This window comes from Lissotriton helveticus, chromosome 9, assembly GCF_964261635.1.
Source record: "Lissotriton helveticus chromosome 9, aLisHel1.1, whole genome shotgun sequence".
Lineage (NCBI taxonomy): Eukaryota > Metazoa > Chordata > Amphibia > Caudata > Salamandridae > Lissotriton > Lissotriton helveticus.
Genome location: NC_136070.1, coordinates 633,095,591 through 633,115,116, shown reverse-complemented (window position 1 = coordinate 633,115,116; position 19,526 = coordinate 633,095,591). Strand labels below are relative to the sequence as shown.

General features: G+C 46.6%; 1 protein-coding gene across 1 annotated transcript in view; it reads left to right on the top strand.

Annotated features, from left to right (window-relative positions):
• The first annotated feature begins 12,693 nt into the window (after window positions 1–12,693).
• The window catches only part of LOC144781719 (N-acetyllactosaminide beta-1,3-N-acetylglucosaminyltransferase 2-like), a 67,333-nt gene continuing 60,500 nt past the window's right edge, over window positions 12,694–19,526 (top strand). The window contains exon 1 of the mRNA XM_078660695.1: window positions 12,694–12,960. The gene's annotated coding sequence lies outside the window, so the exon portion shown is untranslated. The remainder of the gene's footprint in view (window positions 12,961–19,526) is intronic.

Here is a 19,526-nt window from a genome sequence, read left to right as displayed (position 1 = left end):
ATTACATTTGGAGGAATATGTCACTTTACTCTGCACACGTTTACAATGCGTGCCATTACTCTGCATTTTTTACTCCGCAAAATCTTTTACAACGTATTACATTACAATGCATTATCCATTACAACGCAATTTACTACTCTAACTCCACTGGGGGGTTGTAATGAGGAATGCGTTGTAATGGTTTGCGGTGTAAAGCCCTGCGTTGTAAAAGATTTTGAGGAGTAAAAAATGTGGTGTAATGGACTGCGCTGTAAACGCATGAGAAGTAAAGTGACATATTCCTCCAAATGTAATACAAGTTGTAACGGAGGTTTACCCATTTGGAGGGATATATTTTATTCAGCTGTCTTAGGTCCGTAGTTCAGGCATCTTTATCACCTGCCCACCTTTTCAACTCATTTGCAAGACTTTAACTACTGTTAAGAACTAGAAAACGGAATCATATCAAAGTTCCCAGAATCAACCCAAACTAAGCCCCTTAGTACAACATTTGGTCTTAAAATCTAGGCTGGCAGAAACCTAGCAACTTCTGCTAAGGAGCAAGGTGGGTTGGTCTTAGTTCAGCCCAGTAAGTGTTAATACTTTGTTTTGTGTGTCTATCTTCTTTTGAAACTGAACTATTGACTTAACTGTTAAATAATGTGTTTTTCTACTGTAATAACGCACATACTGGACATATATGTTAGGCTTTTTTAACTTTGTCATACTAAATTGTGGTTTAGAACATCCTCCACCTCCAGGAGTAAGGGTTTCCTGTTCATTCTTCTTACCTGCAGAGAAAGACATATGCTTAAAGAGTAAGGAACTGATGATGAGTGGACGGATGGCGTGAAATATTTATTATACTCGATATGAATCAACAGTCCTAGGTAAAGCATTTTCCTGGTGTGGTAAACACCTATGGTACCGAGGTTTTTATTGGAAAATGGGGTTTACTACACCAAATTCTGCATGTATCAGCACTTGCTGCACATTTTACCATGCAAATTTCACTGGAGGTAGTTATCTCCACAGTACTCGGGCTTTGAATATGTGCACTAACATGAGTTATCCAGCAGTGAGTAACCACTTACTGCTGCAACACTACAAAATGCTCACATGCTGGAGGGATTTTTTTTTTTTGTTGCAGTTTTTTATAGCGCCGAATTGACCCGAAGCTATTGGCACGCTTTTCATGAGCAGCACATTACACAAGGTTACATTAATTTTTCATAGCATGGGGAGATTAAGTGATTTGCTCAGAATCGCAGGATGTTGAGCCGATGCAGAGACTCGAACCTTGTTACCAGTTCCAAAGTCTTCAGCTATGGCCGTTACGCTATATCCTCTCCCCAAGAGATTTTTCTGTCGCACAGATTAAAATGTAGATGCCACTTAGGGGTCCTAAGTTTTTCTTAGGAGTACATAGTTGGCGCCGTCAAATGCTACCTAGTCTTGTTTTCACGTCATGCCACTTACTTTCACCACACATCCACACTATGTCTCTTACTGGTTCTTTTTCATTCCTACTTTCTTTCTTTGTCACGCAGTTTTTCAAAAGTTCTCTTCCTCCTCCTTTTTAAGTGTCTCTCTCTCTCTTGAACTAGGTTAAAGTCTGATGACGTAATTACTCATAGGTTCCCTAAAAGCAGTTTAGCTGTGTAAATTGGGTTTATATAGTGCTTACTACCACTGATAAGGCGTTGTGCACTCTACAGTGCAACCACTGACACAAATTAAGCACAGTGCTCACCAGTGCTTAATTTGTAAAAGACTAAGGGGCAGATTTACAAGCCCGATGCGCCACTTTTCCCATGTTAAAAGTGACGCAAAGGTGGCGCAAGGGGCTTGTAAATCTGCCCCTGAGTGTCAGCGCCCAAAGCTGAGCTGAGAAGCTGGTTACTGGTGCAATTAAAGGTAGGCACTCTGTTGGACTTTGGCCCTTAGGGCAGGTTCACCCCTAGACTTTTTGTTTGAAATGGTGACCTGGAGATGGTGATTTTTGGATTCTGCGCACTTTCACTGTGTCCCAGTGGAAAGTGCGTGCGCACTCTGAGTGCATGTGCTGAGCTAGGCCTGCCCGCCCATAGGAATGCATGGGGAATGGATGTGTCCCTGGTAGTTCCTGATGCGTGGGGTGTACAGGCTTGAGTCTGGTATGTGTGGACTCGTGAGAGTGAATGCTGCGAGATGGTGTATGCAGCATGTATGCGTCTAGTAGCGAAGCGCCATTTCTAGACATGGCTGTACGTGTGCTGTGAGGGTGCTGGCTTGTGATTGGCTGGAGCTGGCTGGCATGCCAGGCTCCAGGAAGTCTGGATGGGTCTGCCCGGTGGTGAGTGGGAGATTAGCATGAGTGATGTGTGGGAGGAGTGTACCTGTGTCCTGGATGGGCTGGGTTTTCCCCACACAATGCTGGCTCCGCCCCCCTGTGGTGTGTCTAATGACCCAAGCCCTGCCAGTGAATAGAGAGGGTGGTTGAGGTAAACAGAGTACTCAGGAACCAGCTGCGACTGGTTCCGCCCCCACTCTGCACCCTCAGACAAAGGAATGCGCTGTATAAAAATGGGGCTGTGTCCCCACTGATGTTGTTCTCTTCCAGGATCCTGAGGGGGCTGCTGCTGCTGTCGCTGGGCCAGAGGACCGCCACTTGGACTGTCTCCCTGCCTGGAGACCCAGTGTGCTGGCTCTGGGCCCAGCCCTGCCCCCCTGCCTGCCTACACGGACTTTGGGGCCTGAACTTTGCCTCTAGCGCTTGGAAGCGCTTCCTTGTGGCCCTTAGCGCTTGAGAGCGCTTTCTCTTACCCCTGAAGCGTTTGAAGCGCTTTATTTGCGGCCATAGCGCTCAGAAGCGCTTTGCTTATCAGCTGAGCGCTGGGAGCGCTGTCGTTGTCCTTCCGCGGCTGCCCACGCCGCTTTTGCTGATTTTGGAGTCCCCTGGCAGGTGCCCACCCTGCCCGGGACATTGCCGCCGTTTTGATTGATAATTTACCTCGAGGGAGGCGACCCCTCGGTAAATTCATCCCCCGCCTGCCTGCCTAAATCGGGCCGCCGCGCTGCCCGCGGTGACCCGGAAGTGAAGGGCCGGCCGGCCAATCCGTGCGCGGCCCCGGGGGGGAAGCAACCGGAAGTCCCGCCTCCGCATTTCCAGCGCGAGGAGAAGAGGAAGCCCGGAGCAGAGAGAGAGCGTGCTGGTTCCCCCGCCTGCCGCCCCCGGCCCCCAGAAGCGGGACCGGTTGAGGAAGGGCCCGCCTGCAGAGGGGCCCGGCGTGCAGGAGAGAGAGGAGCCGCCCCACCATCGCAGCCACACAGAGGAGCTGCAGCACCTTCCCACCGAGAGCCGGTAAGTGGAAAACCGGCTGAGGGAGCGGAAGGGTGGAGCGCGGTCCCGCCCCCCAGGGCTGTGCTAGCTTTGTGCAACCTGACTGTCGAGCGGCCCCGCCTGATCAGAGGGCCGCTCCAACATTGTTCTAGGTGCCCCAATTGCACTTCGAGTCCCCAGGAGGGGAGACTCCAACGTTGGGGGCCATTTTGTATTCAGAGCCTGCGAGGCTCCAACCACGAGGTGCCACGGGGGCCTCTGTCTTGCTTCAAGAGCCCAGAAAGGCTCATAACAGCGGCATTTGTTTGTTGGAGCCTGCGAGGCTCAAGAAGGGCATTTGGTGTCTGTGGTGGAGTGGCCCCAGAAGGCCCCACCTTGTTGTGAGCCCAGAGAGGCTCTGAGGGTGCCGTTCGTTTTGTGAGCCCAGGGAGGCTCAAAAGCGCCACAATGGTTTTAAGAGCCCAGCGAGGCTCAAAGGGGCATTTTGATTCCAGAGCCTGTGAGGCTCCCTCGATTGGCCCATTGTCTGCACCAGTTGCCCAGCACTTTGTGGGCAACTGCTACGTTTAGGACCCTGGACATTGGACACAGGGCGTCCTAGCCCCAACAAGGCCAGAGGGCCTAGGGACAGTCACAGGTGGTGACTTACGTGAGTTTGGCGCAATTGTACTTTCTATGCACCTCTGAATGTATTGTTTATGCGTCATGTGCCTTTACACCTCTGAATGAATGTTATGCATTGCATCATGTGTTTTCCTCTTACACCCCTACAGGTATTGTAATACATAGGTGGTTGTTTTCTCCCTAGTACAGGTGGTGCTAGTGAGGTCCTGGTTACCAGTGATTACTGGTTGTGTGCTATTTTGTGCTATATTCTATGTACTAAGTGCTATTTCTGAAAGTGCTACTTCTGATTCCTGACAGTGGTCCAGGTGGCCCTGTCTTGTACATATCCCCTGTAAATTCTGCCCGTGCCCCTGGCACATTATAAAGTGTGTGTTTTATCTAATGTGTTTTGGTGTAATACAAAGGCTATTTTTATATAACCTTGTGTGGAGTTTCCTTTGTGGTGGGCCTGGGGGTTGTTGCTGGGGTGCGTGCGCAAATACTTAACTTACATCGCCTCCAAGTTTAGCCTTGCTGCTCGCGCCACGTTACCTAGAGGGTGAGTAGGGGTTATCTTGGCGTGTAACTCCCTTGCCCTGACTTGGGTGTGGTGGTCTCTGACTGACTTTGGCGAAAGCCCTGGCCAGCCGGGGATCCCATTTCGGCATAGCTTTAAATTCACCTCATGCTTTAATCCACTACCAGGCGCTCCCTGCCTTTTTATCTCGCTCTTGAAGGATCCTGCTTTCACCCCTAATTGTGACGGCTTTCAGTCCTGCCAAGCGTCATGCAACAGGTGTGACGCTCACACATTTCAGTGCGGTGATCCGCATCACCGCACTGAAATGCATTGTCACGCATTTTCGACCTGTGCCAGGCGCGCCAGCGGAGCTCCTGTGCCCGGGCTCTCTCTTCTGAGAGAGGTGCTGCTCAGTCCGAGTGCCTAAACAGTTAACTGAGACTGCAGCTCTCAGCTCTGTGTATCTGAGAGCGGAGCGCTACAATGTATCTCAGTCTCTGCCAGGAGCTGCCTGCTGTCCGACTCCTGTGTGCCCTGGAAACTAGAATGCGCAAATGGTGCGGCGCAGGCGCGGCGTGCGGCTACTCTCAGACTCCTCACAGTCTGCAGGGGGGCCAGGCTGCCCTCTGAGTCGATACTGCAGCTCGGAGCTGTTATTCACCGCGTGGCGCCCATGGGGGGGGCGGGATTAAATCCGGATGTGCAGGCCGCGGTAGTGCCGTCACGTCCGAGGAACTAGGAAGTCAAGTGCAGAAGCGGCGGGGGATTAGAGAGTGCAGGTTGCGCACGAGACGCTGTCTCTCTCAAGCGCCATGGCCGCCTGCCGCGGCCGCCTGCGCCCCGCTAAACAAAAGTGCATAAAATAAATAAAAATAGACTATCATGGTCGCCCGCCTGCCACGCAAAACACTCCAAGAGGCACCTGGCAGCTGAGCCGGCAGTCTGTCAGCTGGGCCGCCAGCGACTGCGAGCGGCCGCGCTGGGGGGGGGGGGGGGGGGGGTCGGGGCCGGGCCAGGAAGAATCGACTCTAGTGGCGAGTAGCCTGGGTGAAGAGGCAGAGTGCACATCGACGCAAGCTGGGGCACAGCATTGCAGTGACCAGTTGGGTTGTCACTCTCTGAACAACTCTAAGTAAGTGATTTTAAAGTCCATTGTTTTAGTCACTATAGTAATCTATAGCACGTGCATTCATGCATGCAAAATTGGTACACAACAAGATAAAAGTAAGTGGCAACTAAATGTGGAAACAAATGTATTGTAACCAGGTCTCTGTTTAATGAGGTAGCACTGACTCAGATACAGGTGAGGTGTAAGGTAAATCTATATTTAGCAATGTCATGAGCAAGTCTGTCACTGTAGTACAGAGATGTTACAAAAAACTCACTCTAAAACAGCACGTTGTCACACTTTGAAACCGGAAGCAAGTGATGTATTAAAGACTAGAGTAAGATGTCTAAGCAACATCACTTTCCATTCTCGGCCTTCTTGAATGATTATTTCCATTGTGGGTTTTGAAACTGCCAGCAATGGTGTTATTACAGTTGTTCCCTTGTGTTCATTGCATGATTTTTGCTCGCGAGAAAGTGTCACTCATAGTCGTTGAAATGTCACTCATAATTTCACTCACATTTTTAAAATGTCACACATGGCAATCTGAAACCTTGGCAGCTATGGGCTTTTCTGTCGTTCTCTCCCTCCATCTTTCCGATTTATTTATAAGCCCTTTTAGCCCTATGAGTGTTGCGCGCCTGACAGTGGGCCCCACGGGCAACCACCGGTTCAAATTCATCACTGGCACCAACCCTACTTTAGAATATGTTTGCAGACATGCCAACCCTCCAGATTCAGGCGTGAGACTACCGATTTGAAGGCTAGTCTCCTGCCTCCCGATTCCTACAAGCAAAAACCCGATTCCTCGGGGGTTTCAGCTGACAGGGCTTGGTATTGTGTAAAGTGCTAATTCTTCCAGCAAAGAGTGGCGATGCAGGGGCTCTCGAAGGGGTGAGAAACCAACAAAGCGTCATTAACAAGGGAATCGTATTTTAAAGACCTGCGAAGTACTGAAGGGGGGGGGGGTTGCTGTTTCAGCCCAGGCTGCCACAGGGGGGTGTGGGGTGTATGCACTGCCAACAACCTGCCAGGCCAGTGCCCAACACTTGCATCATCCTCTCTGCCTGCCATTATGCTCCATGCTTCTGAAAGGTAAGAAAAACACGTGCATTTGCATTTCAAATGTCCGATCCTACAACAGCACACTTCCAAAGCCCATCATACACGCCAGTAACCTGATTCAAAGCCCCATTCTCCCGATTTTTTTTTTTTTTTTAAATCTCCCACTTTGCTCTCCTGAAATGTTGGCATTATGTGCCCCTTTTATGCCCTTTTATTTCTCTTCTCCACTGCTTTTCCAGTAACACTTTCCTCTCATCCCCCCCACCCTCCTCCGCCACATTTTCCCATCATGGCCACCACTCGAGTTAAGGTTGGAACTAATTGCTACAAAATCATTTATCCTCCCAGCCTGACTAAAGCTGCAACAAAATGATTGAAGCACAATACTATTGAACGTTTCCCGGATTCCCTCTTTATTGATCAATTTCACAATAGTGGTTTTGGGAGGCTCAAAAATGATTTCATTTTCTTCACTCACGACACCTCCTCTTGGTCCACCAGCTTTTACAATTCCCTTAACGTCACCTCCTCCTCCTCTATCCCTCATGGGAAACAGCTAAATATCTCCCCCTCCACGTGTTTCAACGGTTACCTCACTATCTCACTCTATAACAATGGTACTGTCATGATCCAAGGCAATGACACCGGTCTTTGGCTCTTTGACCACCTCTTCCCCTCCCTACTACCCTCCTCTGCGACCGGGTTTTTCCCCCCGACTCTCCTTCTAGCTCCACCCATTACTCCCTCTCGCCTCCCCTGACCCCCCTACACTCCAATTGGCTGCACTCTCAAGAATAACAGGTCGGCCCTCTTCCAGCCCCCTCCCCTGTGACCTCCTCTCCTATTCCTCCCCCCTCACAATATGCCCCCTCCCACTTCACTTCAGCCTCACCGCTAGCTAATGCGCTCCTCGTTCAATCTGCATCATCCCGGTACTCCAATCTCTTCTCCTCCCCCATTTTCCTTTCAGTCACCCCCCTTTTTAATCCACCTCTCCTCCAACCATCTCCCCCAGTGAACTTTCCCCACGCTCCCCTTATCCCTTCTTCCATACCTCCTGTCCACCTCCCCCTCCCCTCGTTATTCACCCGGATTTCGCCTCAATCCCACTGCATCTCTCTCCTCCCTCCCACTCCTCCAGCAATGCTATGCTACTCCCTTTCCCCCCTGGTAATCCTGTCCATTTCCCTCCCTCGGGTCCAACAGTACCACTTCCTTTCCCCAACTTCCTTTTCTCTCAACCCCCCACTCTGCCAGATGCCCGTTCCCTCACAGCCTCCTCTCCCACCTGACATGCCCTCCACAACCACCTCACCTCTTTTCCTCCCAAACCTCCTTCATTCTCATGACTCCACACAGTCCTCCCCTCTCCTTCTTCCCTACCGCTGTGTTCCGCACCCTTCTCCCCCTAAAGTTATCCCTAATTCCTCTCCTTCTTGCAACACCAACAAAGGCAACTCTCCCTTAACCTCAGATTCATTAACTCCCGCTCTCGACCTCCACCTTTCCCCACTTTTGAACCTTACACCCCAACTCACCTCCTATCCCCCACCTCTCCCTGCCTTCCACCACCAATCCCACCCCCACCTGTTTCCATCGATCCACCCAACCTTCCGTGCTCTGCATTACTCTCGCTGGAAAATAAGCTAGGTTCCCTTATCACCTCCATCTCCCAGCTTACAGCTGCAATTTCACTTCTAAGCTCTAAGATTTCCACCTTTCCTTGCACCCCCTCTCCTTCCCAACTTCCCACGAGATGCACCTCGCCCCCTCACCTCAATTTAGCCAAGCTCAATCAGTCGTCTGCAAACTTTGTTAACTCGCACAAGCGTTTGAACGCCGCCCTTCCTCAACCGGCATACCCTAGCAACCCTACTATCTACACTATTCCAACCATCTCCTCTGTCAGAACCAAGCATCCATCTAAACCCTCCCGAGCACCCCCTCATAAGCACAACATCCCGATCACCCTTCAGAGCCCAAGTGCCCCCGTCACCAAAACAGTCCTGACAGAGCTGCGCTGTCTGCTCCACAACTGAAGATCTGCAGTAAAACACAAACTTGAAATCTCAGATACCATCACCCACCACAATATTGACATGCTCTTCCTCACAGAGACCTGGTTCAAAGATACCTTGCATTCTATGTTTGATCTCCTATTACCTACAGGCTATTCTATACTTGGGAATGACAGAACTGACAACACGGGGGGAGGTGTTGCAGTCATCTTTAGAAACTCCCTTCAACTTAAGGCCTCTCCTATCAGCTCCTTCCACACCTTTGAATGCCTTTCTTTTGAGCTACAAGTGCACCACCGTTCACCCCTTAGATTCCATGTCATTTACCGCCCGCCTCGTAGTGGCCCTTCGTTTTTGGAGAAACTCACTGACTTCATCAGTGACCAATACTCGCAAAGTGACAATCAGACCTTCGTGGGTGACTTCAATCTCCATTGGGGCTCACCGCAAGACTCCTCCGCAAACTCCCTGGCCACCTTCCTCTCTGTTAACGATCTCATCCAACACTGCACAGAATCAACACACTCCAAGGACTCACTCCTGTACCTTGTTGTTTCTAAAGCAGGCATGCTTTCCATCACTACCCCTATTCACGTAGACTGGTCTGACCACCTCCTCATCCCATTCTCTATTCAACTATCACACGCTATAACACTTGGCCAACCCAAGAGGGCTATCTCCTGGTTCCGTGATGTTAAAAATATTGATGTCGGTCCTCTCTGTGAATCAGCTTTGTTATCACTTCCAAGGCTAGACCCGAACCTAGATGTTGACGATCTCACCTCCCAATGCCTCAGAGTTCTTGAAGATGAAATTAACAACGTCGCTCCACTCAAAAGCAAAAGGTTAAGGCCCACCCCCTCAGCACCTTGGTTCAACAAATCCCTCTATGAAGAAAGGAAGCAGCTGATTCCTGGAGAAACAATGGAGGCAAGTGCCCTCCACCGATAACTTGTCCGCGCTTCGCTCCGCAAGATTCAAGTACCACAAACACATCTTCCTTGGGAAAGCGGCGCACTTCAAAACCCTCCTTGACTCAGCCAAAAATAGACCCAAAAAACTATTTGATCTCATCAAGAGTCCTGACTGCTCTCCCCCTTCCTTTAAGCTGGAGGATTCTGCAAAGAGAGCAGCGGATTTCGCTATATTCTTCGATGAAAAAGTGAAACCACTTGTGGATCAGGTCGCTCATCCTACCCCTCCAGAGGAGTGCAAATCCTTAGCCATTTGGCAAAACTTTGACCCCATATCTGAAGATGCCCTTCTCAAGTGCATCCGCAAAACAAAGCCCTCTAACCATCATCTGGACCCCTTCCCCAGTGCCATTGCCATTGACTTTTATACCCTTTCCCTCTCCTACTGGACCACTCTGGTCAACCTCTCCCTCTATCAAGGCTCCCTTCCTGTCTCCTTCAAAACTGGGTTGGTCACCCTGCTTCTTAAAAAACCAACTGCTGATGCGTCTGACCTCAACAACTTCTGCCCCATCACTAACTTACCCTTTCTTGCGAAGATTACAGAAAGATGTGTAGCGAAACAACTCTCTCGTCATATCAAGGACAATGATCTTCTTGACAATTTCCAGTCTGGCTTCATTCAAAACTGCAGCACTGAAACAGCCCTACTGCAAGTGGTTGATGACGCGCTGAGGATCCTCGACTCGGGGGGGGTCCTGTCTTATAATTCTCCTGGACCTTTCTGCAGCCTTTGACACTGTCAATCACAACACCCTCCTCAACATTCTTAAACAGAGAATGGGTATGGAGGGCACTGTGCTTAAATGGATTGCCTCCTTCCTCTCTGATAGATCACAAATGATCAAAATAGCGAACAGTCTTTCATCTCCTGTGGCGGTAGGTCAAGGTGTTCCTCAAGGCTCTATACTTGCACCCACATTGTTCAACCTCTATTTAGAACCACTAGGAAATCTCCTAAGTAAATCCGGGATCCACTATCATCTCTATGCTGACGACACTCAAATCTACCTCAAGGTTGCCTCCACCCATGATCTCTCTATCCTAAGCTCTACTCTCGACTCCATTCATAACTGGATGTTTACTCAACTGATTCTGAATCCCTCCAAAACCGAATTCCTCCTCTTCTCCTCTTCAATCTCTCCTCCCCCGGTGCAATCATGGATGGATCAGTTGAATCTACTGAACACTAAACCCATCATTGCCGACAGCGCAAAATCCCTGGGTATCATTCTCGACAAAAAACTCAATCTAACCCCCCACATCAATTCCATTGCAAAGTCTGCTCGATACCATCTGCGCCTTCTTTGGGGAATCCGTCGCTTCTTCCCGGAGCAGGACCTTATAACCCTGGTGCAATCGCTGGTCCTCTCCAGACTGGACTACTGCAATTCTCTTCTTACTGGCCTCCCCAAATCCCACCTGTCCACCCTTAAATCTGTTTTCCATTCAGCAGCTCGTTTGATTTATGGGGCCAAAAGAAGCGACCACATTACACCGATGTTATCCACCCTCCGCTGGCTTCCAATCGAGGCGAGAGCTATCTACAAGACTGCTTGTATCGTCCACAAAGCCTTGCACTCCTCCTCTCCTCGCTACCTGGCGAATAAACTGAAACTCTCTGGAGGCTCTAGACCATCACGTAATGCGAAAAATCTTCTGCTTGAACCTCCCACTTTCAAGAAGGAAAGAACGATGGCACAATCCTTTTCAGGCAACGCGGTGAGAATCTGGAACTCCCTTCCGCCGCAGCTCCGGACCACCACCTCCTCCCAGGCCTTCAAAACTAACCTCAAAGTTCTCCTCCTTCAAAGACACTTCCAAATGTAATCCATGCCCTCTATTATCTGAAGGAAGCCCTTCCATTATAGAAAAATCTACTGTACATGACTATGGAAGTGTCTTCCCAGTGTGTTCTTATGATTTGAGAGTCTGCCATTTTTTGCGGTATTATCTTTCTACCTGTGTTTGGTACTCGTGAGTAACATGCACCCGTCACTTTCTCTTGTAACAAACTGTTTTCTACCTCTTACATTTGTTTATTTTCAATACCTGCACAAGTGCCACCATGGCCTACGTAACGTTTGTTCTTGTGCTTGAGGGCCCTCCATATATTGCAGTATTATACCTTTCTGTTTACTTTGTACGCTTTTGTAACTTGCACACGTCACTTTTTCCTCCTGTAATCCACCGTTTGCTACCTCTTGTATTTTGTTGGTTCACGATTGTCACTTTTGTAATGCACCGTTTGCTACCTCTTGTATTTTGTTGGTTTGCGATTGTCACTTTTTAATGCACCGTTTGCTACCTCTTGTATTTTGTTGGCTCACGATTGTCATTATTGCTTCATTTAATGTAACGTTTGCTTTTGTATTTTGTTCACTTGTAATGTTCTCATGTATCAGTTCTGTTCCTATTGTGAAGTGCTCTGACACCTTCGGGTAAAGTCTGCGATATATAATTACGACAAATAAATAAATAAATACATTTGCAATTAAACATCGGCGCTCCGAGGACAAAGGCTGTGTAGCCTTAAACTCACATCATGCATCTTTACTCCACTACTAGAGACTCTCCGCCCCATTATCTAATTTTTGCCGGTTCCCGCTGTCTCACAATGTAACTGGTTTTCTGTCTTTCTCTTCTAACTCTTTTTCCTATTTGAATGCGTTTCCCTCTCGCTCGCTTGAATTACTTTATGCGGATATAAGTGCTGTCCCCAAAAATGTGTGCCGGTGTCTCCCATCAGCAACCACCGGCGGTTCAAATTAAGCACTGGCGCCCACCCTACTTAAGAGTGTGTTAAGCCAGATAATAGGTACATGACCTCTCGTCTAAAACAAAACAACCATTTAGCAGGAAAATGCAGGGTGAGCAGGTTCTATTAGCAACAGCCCCCCCTGCCAGCGAGTTTCTCACCCATTCCCGAGCTCTCGACGGCGACACCCTGTTATGGCCAAAGCACACCCAGCCTTGGGGCGCAGGAGCTCTGAACGACGAACCGGACGGAAACTGCCGGAGCAGAATGATGTGCTGTCTCTTTAAGTACCTGGTCTTCCATTCTAAACTCCTCCCTCCTCGGGTCTTCAACCTGTCCCTTCAGAAGCAGGCAACACTGTGGTAAGTGCGTGGTACTACAGCCTCGTCGACGTTTTGTGAGCGGCGCCAGCGTCATTCGGCCCCCTGGGACCTCAGCCCCGGACGGTGCGTCAGTGGCCCACCTACATCCGCCTTCCACGAAGCTGAATATCCTCAACAAACCTCACTATCGGGAGCATAAACATTATTCTCCAGAGTACTGGTCGAGTTCAAGGTAACGGTCCCGAAGGTGATGAACTGGGGACCGTAAGTCCCCCGCGCTCTTGTAGGTAAGAGTTAAAAGTGAAAGCATACTTCTAAGTTTCCATAGCCGAGCATGGTGAGAGGGTCGGGCAGTCCTGTGTTTTTTTTCTCTCTCTCTTTTTGTATATTCTAATAAACGCCTCCTTTGATTCATTATTAATAGGAATATTTTCAAAAAGCGTTACAGCGTAGGGTAGTGAGACAGCGAGGCTTCTAATCGGAGAATAGTTAATGTCTAATGTTTTCAAGGTGCGAGCCTGACCCTGGCGCATTATAGCTCTACGGCAGAGACACGTTACGTTCTCTTTCGGTACAGGTAGGCTACTGCTATCATTACAGTGGCTTGATTGATTACTGCATCTCGGTGGTAGTGAGAACCTCGTAACAAGTGCTTTAGTGATATGTCCCCAGAATCGCAGGATATTGAGCCGAAGCTGGGATTTGAAGTTAGTTAGTACGCCATGTTCCAAATGTGTTCTAGGCAGTGTCTCACCCTCATCTGCGGAAAAAAATCAGCATCGGTATAGACTAGATTATATTCTAAAGTGGTTACTCCGGAGTCCTCGCCCCATAGTGTCGTAATTATAGGACACTGTGTTTCCATTCCTGGCAATTACTATAACAAATTATTGTTCACAGGTTTCGTATCCTATTGGTTTAGCAGAGGCACGCACTCGTGTCTACAACCCCAAGAACACATTTGTTGCTAAATTAAATCTCATTAGTGGTAAGGCGTGGTGTCTTGACGACAGGAAGTGAGATGAGTCAACACTAAGTTGGGAAGCAAAATATTTGTAGGCCACAAGTTCGATCACGGAGCGGCAAACGTCATAGCTTCATCCTTCCTAGTTTGATTATATGGATGCCTGCCAACACACCTTACTTTTTGAGGCAAAAAGGATGTTAGTTCAACTATTCACTACTCAAAATGTCGTCCCTTTCTTCTGTTGCAAGGTAATGAGGATAGTAAAGCCTGATTGTTTTCCTCCAAATGACTTCTAGTCTTATCAAACGTTGGAAGGCATGAAAATTAAAACTTGATTGTTTTAAACAACATGCTGCCACATTCTCTGTGCCTTAAATGTCAGGTGTTACTGTTCTAGAACTAATTGGTAATTTTTTCGTTTCACTTTAACTGTATTTAAATGGCACTACTTGCTTATTTGGCAATATTGTATTGACCCCCCTCACGGCAGATTCGTCCGTTGTCTGGAGCACCCTAAACAAAAGGCACAAAGAGAAGTGAGGTTTCTGTACTTTATTGCTATTAACCCAACTGAAACTGTAGTCGAGGAATACAGGAGGCTGCATGTCACCTAAGGGGTCCTAATCGCCATGCACAACAAGGATCCCATGTCTTACCACTACCATCTACGAAAGGCCAGTACTTCAGGCAGTCTAATTATAAATTCTGTATGCTTTTTCACATATACTGAACAAGCAGACTTTATTGATCATGTTGATTTTGCACATTTTGAATCCTAAATCTTTCATTTATATTTACCAGTCTTTTGGTGGAGAAAGTTATAAACATTAACAGTGTGAAACGTTCGTGTGGATTAATCCTGTTTGTCCTCACCAAAAGACTGGTAAATGAAAGATTTATAAATCAACATTTTGAATAAAGTCACAAAGTTGAGTACATATGAAAAAGAATAAGGGACTTTATGGTTAGTGAAGGTGTTCAGTACAATGACAAATGTATGTGGCTCCCTATGCTCACTACCCTCAACAGTAAGCACCTCCAAATACAAAATCGGCAACCCCTTGATTACTAAGTCTACATTGAATTTCTGAAGGGAGCCCTGTCACACTCTTCCTCCACTATGCCTGGCTTGCCACCTTTGAGCTACATCAAAGTAGGCAATGCACTTCCACTGTATTTGGAACCTGTCATCACCCTCCCCCTTATGAAATGTCAAATTCGAGGCATTCAAAATGCATCCCACTTACTTTTGTAATTGATACAGAGCCAAACCTGAGGATGACTGTCAGAAGTAACCCACTCAGCATTTGCAGAGTTTCCTATTTAATGTTTACATTATTAGCCCTTCTATTTTCTCACATTACTTTCATCTTGAGGTTATTGCCTACTGTAAGCACAGCTTAAGGCTCTCAATAGTTCCAATGTCTGTCCAGCCATTACTTTACACTTGCAATCCCTGAACTGATCAGCAGTCTTTACTGAAGTTGTGGTCTAGCATTGAACAGACTATTCACCTAATTCTAGTGCCTACCAGAAGAGCCTAACACAGCACTATTTTCCCGCACAAGTCATTTTTAGGTCGAGCCTAGCTGGCGCATGCGCTGCTCTGCAAGGCATGCTGTATTGAGGTAGGGCCTTGAAACTCCACCTACAATTGGCTTGTGTCATTGTCCACTGTAAACTGTGACTGTTCATTGACCAAAAGGCCTTGTAATCCCTCCTTGGTACCGCCTTGTCTCATTTTGTAAGCTCCCATGGCGACATCCCCTGTTACGTGTGTTGTTGCTCGGTAGGCTTTAATTATAGCCTCCAAGCACTATTTTCTTAAATAGCTTTGTCCTGCCTGCTAGGACATGCTCTCCCAACGGTTTAAAAAAAATAATCATAGCAGGCATTTGCAACGCAATAGGTATCGCATTTGCGAGAGTTTGTTTGAGCTATTGATATTGTAAATGACAATGCCTTTTATTTATCTGTTCTAAAAAAAGGCATTGTCATTTACAATGCACTAGCTCAAACTCTCATAAATGCAAGACCTATTGCGTTGCAAATGCTTGTTCTTTCCTCAAAATTACATGCTATTTCAAGAAAAGCATCCGCTGTATTTCTAAAATTCGATATGAAAACTGGCCTGGAAATCGTCTTCCCTTCCACTCTGCATGCCTCCTCTCGCTGACCACAACTTTTGCTGAGTCGCATGCATGTTTGCATTAATTTCTATTTGTGTTTCTGCTAATTGCCACCAACTATTTCAAGATCACAACCTCTGCTTCTTTAACCCCTTCCATGCTCATGACGAGCTCAGCTCGTCATGTAACGCAGCTTTTTAAAAAAAGCCGCACAGTGCGAAAAAAGCCGCCGCACGCATGCGGTTAAAAGTCATACCCCAGAAACGTAACGCCTCCTCCATCATTTCACTCAACCTAATTCTAGTGCCTACCAAAAGAGCCTAACACAGCACTATTTTCCCGCACAAGTCATTTTTAGGTCGAGCCTAGCTGGCGCATGCGCTGCTCTGCAAGGCATGCTGTATTGAGGTAGGGCCTTGAAATTCCACCTACAATTGGCTTGTCATTGTCCACTGTAAACTGTGACTGTTCATTGACCAAAAGACTTTGTAATCCCTTCTTGGTACCGCCTTGTCTCATTTTGTAAGCTCCCATAGCGACATCCCCTGTTACGTGTGTTGTTGCTCGGTAGGCTTTAATTATAGCCAACAAGCACTATTTTCTTAAATAGCTTTGTCCTGCCTGCTAGGACACGCTCTCCCAACGGTTTAAAATAATAATCATAGCACGAATTTGCAACGCAATAGGTCTCGCATTTGCGAGAGTTTGAGCTATTGATATTGTAAATGACAATGCCTTTTATTTATCTGTTCTAAAAACAACACTTAAATAAAAGGCATTGTCATTTACAATGCACTAGCTCAAACTCTCATAAATGCAAGACCTATTGCGTTGCAAATGCTTGTTCTTTCTACCGTCCAGCATCCTCAAAATTGCATGCTATTTCAAGAAAAGCATCCGCTGTATTTCTAAAATTCGATATGAAAACTGGCCTGGAAATCATCTTCCCTTCCGCTCTTTGCATGCCTTCTCTCGCTGACCACAACTTTTGCTAAGTCACATGCATGTTTGGGTTAATTTCTATTTATGTATTTCTGCTAATTGCCATCAACTATTTCAAGATCACAACCTCTGCTTCTTTAAAAGTCATACCCCAGAAACTTAACACCTCCATCTTCTCACTCAACTATTGCACCCTATTAACTATCTGCATGAACTCTCATACCCCCATCACAAATGAGCACACATACCTCCTATTCGCTTAATGTGCCACAAATACATTGGAGTGAATGTATGTAATGGGTTTTGCTTGGGCGTACAATTCTAATCCCAATAATGAACAATACCCCATAAAAGCGTATTCGCCACAAACCTAGGGCACTGTAGCAACATTCTGCCTGGCATAAAGCTCTTCAACACCTCGTCGGGGGTAGTTAGCGGTACATTAATGCACCTACAATTACATTACTACACAATTTTTTTTCATCCACTTCAGACATAGCCTCCAAATGTCCCCATTGTAACTTGTGACATTTTAATTGCATCCTGGATTTTAGCCATCAAAAGTGTGCATTGCTGGACATTTTTTTTCTTTAGTATTAAAGCATAATTGTATAAATCCCTGCCTGCAAAGTACAGTTCACTTAAAAAAACAAGCAAAGGCAATACGTGTTGGCTATGCAAGATTTATTGGCTTTGCTAATGTTTTTGAGCTATATTGTAAATGGCTGAAAGTAATGTAAAAAAAAAAAAGCTGTATGACGCAGCCAGCGCTGTCCGCGTTATAGTGCTTTTTTATTTTCAGTTATGCTGCACTGAAGCTAGCACCACTGTTTAATATGGTTAAAAAAACATCATCAAAGCCAATAGATCTTGCTTAGGCAAGACCTATTGGCTTTGCCAATTCTTGGTATCGAACAGCTGAAGTACTGATGTTATAGAATGCCCTGGCCAAGGTCTTAGTGTGGCCACACTCAGAAGCATTTTTGGACCATACAAAAACTAAAAAAATGTGGCTATAAATGCACTGAATGTAACTTAAGCTGTAGGTAGACAGAACAGTCCACTAGTGATGCTTTAGGTTATATGGTACTTTGGGTGCAATGGTTACAAAAGAACTAAAAAAGAAACCACTCCTGACTGCTTGTTTAGTAGCAATTCAGTGTTCAGTGGGCTTGCTAGACCCTTTGGCCCCCGTGCCACTGCACCTGCTGCATCATTCAAATCATGGCCCTAGTTCTGCAAGGTAACTGCACTTGTGGCTGCTTGTTCAGTCGTAAAATATAGCAATTATTGGTTTTCAGTGGGTCTTCTAGAGCATTTGGCCCCCTGTTCTGCTGCGCCATTCAAATTATGCCCGTAGTGCCTGCAAGAAAACTACTTGTGACTTCTTGTTTAGTAGTAACATATAGCAATAATCAGTGTTCAGCAGGTTTCCTAGATCTTTTGGCCCCTGTGCCAGTGCACCTGCTGCACCATTGAAATCATAACCCTAGTGCCTGCAAGAACACATGAGGAAATAGTTTATATCTGGTTATGTATGTGTGCTGAAAAATGCACATTTGCATACCGAATACATAATTGTTGTGTAGCTAAGCATAAACTCACAATCTTACATAAAAGTGTCTTTAAACTTATTCAACTCTCTAAAACGAGTCGCCACAGCTGTCTTAAAGCAAATGCTTTACACGTCAGTGAAAACCAAGCATTGATAAATTGTGTTAAAATGTGACAGGCTCTTTCCTGTGAAAAGATCTTCTATTATACTTGAAAGTGAATATGCCAAAAATAATGTAAATTGCCCAAGATCACCATATGTTCGGCTGACACAGAGACTAAAATTCAGTTTTGTACTTTGTTCCTTTGAAAAGGTAGTTTCACAAATTAAATGGATTCGCCAAAGAAGAGGAATTTTGCAAAAACAGATGCAAATGGTTAGTGAGATGAAGAACCTTTGAAGATGGCTATGTCTAATATAACATTTTAAAACAGGGCAGAAGCAGGCTCCATGGAGAAAGTACCCTGCAGTCCTCTTTCCTATAAACACACTCAATTTGAAGTCAGCCAAAAGCAAAATAAACACCAGGCGCATACAAAAACACAGCTTGATATTAGAACTCTCTTTGAATGCCTATCAAATGTGACGCTATAAGAACAAGATTTAAAGGCCTGCTCGTTACAGTAAGCGAGTTTGTGGAAGAATACTGTAAAAACGACTTTAGCATGGGGAGGGAAAAACAAAAGCTGCACAGCCTAAAGCAAATAAAGTCAGAAAACTTGAGTTACACACCACAAAGCCCATAGCAAGCCACGGGTGACATGCATACCCAGGTAAACTTTCTGAAATGATGCCTTTTGAATTCCAGATAGCTGTGCTGTCTCGTAGGCGGCGACCTAAAAACTGTAGTAGCTGAAGGGTGATGCACATAAGAGAGGTCGGCTTGGCAGCAGTGTCAGCCCAGCCACTCAACTGTGTATGTTTGAGGTTGGTTCATGGAAAACATTGGCCACTTGTGGAGGAGTCGGCACAGTCCCTAGCCACAGCCTACGCCCTGTCAAACTTGTCTTTAGTATGGCTAAAGGTCCTGTGCAGTTGAGATTTGATGCTTGCAGAGGGTTGGGTTTGGGACCTTGCCAGAGCATAGACATTGAGTTCAAGTCCTGATGGCTGAATAGATGCAGGGTCTGGCTTGAGGCAGTTATGAGTTAGGTTATACATTATGTTATTTAACATGTCATGAGTGATGGAATAGGTGAGGTCATAAGCAGTTCATGATGGGAGCACAATTCTAGTTAGTTCACTAGTAGAAATAGTGCA